The sequence below is a fragment of the Papaver somniferum genome, unplaced genomic scaffold (assembly GCF_003573695.1).
Source record: "Papaver somniferum cultivar HN1 unplaced genomic scaffold, ASM357369v1 unplaced-scaffold_158, whole genome shotgun sequence".
NCBI classification, from domain to species: Eukaryota; Viridiplantae; Streptophyta; class Magnoliopsida; order Ranunculales; family Papaveraceae; genus Papaver; species Papaver somniferum.
In genome coordinates, this window is record NW_020625264.1 from 3,006,696 (window position 1) to 3,012,419 (window position 5,724).

Below are 5,724 nucleotides of genomic sequence, written 5' to 3' on the forward strand. Positions count from 1 at the left end.
ATATCAAGTAGTAGTACTCTATCTCTTAGCATCCAATACAAGTAAAAGAGCTCTCTGGTTCTTTTTCAATAAGTGTATGTCCCTTCTTTGGAAGTGAACTTGAGCACTTAGAGCAACTGCAGTGGACGACCAAACCTATAATTATGGTCCAGGGACGAGACGCAGCGGGACGGAGTAAAGATTAAAAGTTGGACCATAACCAAATTTCGGACCATATTTGGTCTGGGACCAAGACCAAAACTATATATAGTGGAGCGAATGTATAATCACCGTTTGTCATCGGGCGTGTATATAAACTACGTCTGTTGTGAAACGAACGTAAAGTCACCGCCCCATAAAGAGGCGTGTATATAAGTTACAATGTGTAAAATTCATTTATCTATATCTCAAGATCCTAGTGTTGGAGCTGATCAATCAGAGGCGACGTTGTGGACTCGTATCAAGGATGATATTGAACTTCATTTATCTAACAATCCAGAGCGGTCTTGGAGTTCCTGGCAAAAACGATATCAGGGAATAAGTAAAGATGTGGCGTTATTTTCGGCAAAAGAGGCAGAAGTGGAAGGTGAATATCATACTGGATGGGGTCCTGAAAAGAAGGTAAGCATTCTTGATTTTTTGAACAATTATTTTCTAATATTTAATAAGCGCCCATGTACTTAAGTGTTTTTAAAAACATTAACAACTTGAAGAAGTGAACAAGATGTTCAAGGAATGCAATGATGGGAAAAATTTAAGTACGAAGAGTGCTACCCAATTGTGTTAGAAAATATAAAATATAATCGGCGATCGACTTTTGTATTCGATACGACTCACGATTTGGACACTTATGAGAATAACGAGGAAGATGAGGAAGGACCGCAAACAACAACTCAAGGAGAGACTGGTAACGACACAGATGGGGGAGACATAGAGAACACATATCTCCGTAAGATGGGGAAAAAAGCAACAAAAAGATTGAAGAAAACAAGGAGTGAGAGATCCATCACCAAGAGGAATCGATGGGAATAATTATTAAAGAACAACAAAATTTCAATACTCATTACCAAGCACAATCAAGATTCAAGATGGAACAAAGAGCAGCAGAGTTTGCATCAAAACAAGCTGAACATGCGGCAAAAATAGCCAAGCAAGCTGAAGACGACGAATTTCGCATCATTATGATGGATCTTCAAAAAATGGAACCTGTACAACAAGAGTACTTCCAACTTCGCAGGGCGGACATAGTTCGGAATAAAAGAAACCAATCTTAACACAAAGGCGGAATATTTCAAACCCTACTTATTTCTCCTATTTAGTGATTAGTAGTATTATTAGTATTATTATGTTTTAATATTTCTTATTATCTGAACAATTAGCTGTATTATTATGTAATTTTTGGATTTTAAGTTTACTTCCGTTGATTTGAATTAAATTTCTACTTTTTTAAAACATACGACCTTAATTAAAACTTGAGGATGATTACATACAAAGAGATAATAGAACGTACAACAAAATCATTTGTCCAAAGTTAATTATTTTATTATTATCCAAAGTTAACATACAAAGGAAATGACAAACGACAATTTTTGATTCCCATATTCTACCCATATATGTTCGATCAAGTCATCACGCAAGCGAATATGTGCATCTTTGTTACGCATTGCACGTCGGCGTTGCTCAGCTCTAATTTGGGAAAACTCGTCACTATTGCCTCTTAATATATTAACCGGTGCTGCGTTGCTATGTTGTTCATAAACATGTGGCCAGTCACCGGGTAGACGCTCATCCTCGACTATAATATTATGTATTTTCATGATATAGGCAAGCACATCTGGATTCCACATTCTTGCAGGTTGTTTGATGATACCAAATTGTTGTTGAAGTACACCAAATCCCCGTTCAACATCTTTTCTTGCACCCTCTTGCATCGATGAAAATATTTCCTTTTTCCTACCAACAGGATGTTTAATGGCCATAATAATAGTAGGAATCTCTGGGTATATGCCATCACCTAGATAATACGACATATCATATGAATGTCCGTTCACCTCATAGCTCACCGGCGGTGCTTTTCCTGTTACAAGACTTCGAAAAACATATGAACGGTTCATAACATTAATATCGTTGTTAGAGCCGGGCATACCAAAAAAACCATGCCAAAACCATAGGTCATACGACACCACTGCCTCCAACACGATACTTTCGCTCCCTTTATACGCGGTGTAAGCCCCGGATTCTGCCGATGGACATTTATCCCATTTCCAATGCATGCAATCTAGACTACCCAGCATCCCAGGAAATCCCCGGTCTTTGTTTTGCTTGAGGAACAGTTCAATATCACCAGCCATTGGTTCACACAAATATTCTTTCCCATACACATTTAGAATCGTCTTACAGAACCTACGAGTAGATTCCATCATAGTGGTTTCTCCTATGCGTAAGTACTCGTCTATTGCATCTGCCGCACATCCGTAAGCTAACATTCGTACTGTTGCTGTTACTTTTTGATGAGGGTTTAATCCTAGAACTCCACAAGCATCGGGCTTTTGAACAAAATATCTGTCTGCATTGGTAACACCTTTTACTATTCGGTTAAACAATTGTCGACTCATTCTAAATCTTCTGCGAAAAACATTGGGTGGTTGGGTTGGGTACGGAGAAAAATAGTCGTTCCATAGAAGTTCAGCCCCTGACTCACGATCTCTTGGTATTTTGATACGAGTTTGAGACCATTTTGAATTTGTAACAAGGACTCCCAAACTAACGGCCATGTTATTTTGCATAATTGCTATTGCATCATCATCCAAGGAATAAAAACTACTATTAGAAGAAGAAGATGAAGAAGAAACAGAAGAGCAATAATGAGCGGTTTTCTCATAGTTTTCCATTACTATATGAATCATAAGAGAGGTATTGTTATTCATATATTGAGTGATCAGGTCTTTAATTTATAACCCATTTTCAAGAGCATTAAAGTGACAACAGAAGAGAGGTACTGTTTTCCAAAAAAGATAAAGTGTTTGTCAGTGACCTGATATGACTATACTATATATATGGACGGTGAAAGTACAATGGTTTTTCCTCCAACACCTTTCACCAAGATACATGTTGTGTTGTACAGTTAGAAAGGGAATAAGAATTTAGTAAGTATGTTATATAGAAACAAAACCATTAAAAAAAAGGTACTTGGCATTTAACAACAATTATTGAATAAAATTTAACTAATAACTCACAATGCCCATGTAAGAAAATATATATCTCGAGTCTGATAGCCGCGTATCCGTGCATCCCATATCAGATGCAACAACTTCTCTGTATGATTCCCATGGGCGCCATGTCACTTGTTCAGCAGTAAGCTTACTCAGTAAATCCCTACAACGGAAAATATCATTTGTATTCTTCGGTACATTCCATTTAGAAGATACAGGCCATTTTTGTTCTGTACTCGCCTCTGGGATTTCTGGTCGACATATGCCCAGGTATTCATACCCCCAAAACTACTCCATCAAAATAATTAGCCAATTTAATAACTTATCAACAAAATAAACAATGAAAGGAGAAATAACTAGATTAAAAGAATACCTCTAATACTTGGAATGGACCACATAGTGTCTTCTGTCTCCTCCCAGATAAACGGAGTGCCGCATACAATTTCGAAAACGCGGCACCACCCCAGTCATACGTGGATACTACATCAAGATTTTCAAAAGCAGCTAACCATCCAGCATCAATATAGGTCTTTGCATTAGAAAAGAAAAAATGTCCCAAAACATACATGAAAAAGGAAATTGCTACTCTATGAGCAAGGGTGCTATCATTTTCAGCCGCAACCAACTTGTCTTCGAAGAAATATGACCTTAAATATTTAATTCTAATTGAATTTGAAACCCACGACGGTTCTTTTGGACAGAGCGTGACATCTTGGATATCCGTAAAGATATGCTCACGAACATGTTCAAATTGGTACTTCCCCGAATCATAAGGAACATCAGGCCCATCACTGATACTCAGTCCAGTCAACATGAGCCAATCTAGGGGGTGAATCCCATCTCACCAAATGGGAAGTGAAAAGTGTTTGTTGTATCCCAAAACCGCTCAGCAATATAATCAACCATTGAATGGTTGGTTTCGCTACATTGTATGTCCAGTAAATTTTTCCATCCCGCTTTTTCAATAATATATTTAGCTCTAAGACAGTGTTGTGAAATAGTTTGATAGTGATGAATTACCGATGCCAGAGATCCACGATGTTGATACTTCAATTTGTGCTCCGCTGTAAATGTGATGTCCGTAGTAGCGTGCGGTTTATCATCTTGCAGTATAGGAAACCTCCCTAACCGGGGAATATCAACCTCCTTAATTTTACCAGTAGGGATTAAGTTATAATCCTCTTCGGCTGCAAATTTTTGTTTCTTGTTCGTCTTCATGCGACCATTGAACCGCGCTGTGAATTTGTTCAACATCTACGCACACACAAGATAGATGCAATTACATTATTAAAAGACCAACCCTCATTATTTCATATTTTTATTAGTCCATCACCATTTATATTCCAAATACTATAAATCCTTAACACAAACTATATCAATTCCAAATTCTATAATTCTACGAACACAAATTAAATCGTCACCGATGCATTTCGAAAATCATTACAAGATTCCACAACCCAATTTAATCACTTCAAGATTCCATAAAAATCACTAAAAAATCAATTCCATACATATAAATTAGCTCTTCTACATATGTAACACACAAAATTTACATAACTACAATTTTTCGCATAACCACGTGAATTGTAAAAACACATATTAATCTATATAACCCACAAATTAAGTGTTGTACATATTTGACAAAATTTCATAAAATCTTTTAGCCTAATTCACATGAACATCAAAAATAAACCAAAAAACAACTAAAATTAATCACCTCAAAATTCAATAAAAAACAATACAAATTCAATTATTTTTAACCATATTCACATACGTACAAATCATCTCTTCTACATATATAACACACATAATCTACATAATTACCAATTTTTACAGTAGCCAAAATTTTTAAATCTATTCCACCCACAAATTAGATCTTCTATAACTATTTTAAAATTTCTTTTAACCAAATTTACATAAGAAGCAAATATGGTTTTTTCACATACATATTAATCTCTAAAAACATAAAACACACATACCCAATTATATTTAATCAATTTTATATTAATATTTCTTCGTTAAAACCCAATTTTATATAAACTAATTTTAACAAATAAAACCCTAAATAAATTATACAACAATATGGATAAAACAAAAGAGATTAAGAAAAAAGAAACATACCTCTTTTGTAACCCGGATACATGAAGTATCTCGTGTTTTTTTTCCTCTTTTCCTGCTAGTTACTGTGATGTGTTGGTTTAGAAGTTGTGTTTGTGGGCGGTAGAAACAAAGAGGAGGTAGAAAAGAAAAGAAGAAGACGGAGAAGATTAGGGTAACGTCCAAGTGAACACGTGGGATATACTTGGTGGTTTCTCTTTGTCTGGGATTTAATGCCACACGTGCTCGATACGTGTGTTAATACAAGTCGAACACTATACGTACGCCTGACATGAGGCGTTGATTATACATACGCCTGAATAAGGCGTTGATTATACGTACGCCTGAATGAGGCGTTGATTTACCCGTCCGCCACACCAGGCGTAGATTATACCTACGTCCCTTCTCCGAGCGTTAACTATATGTACGCCCCACA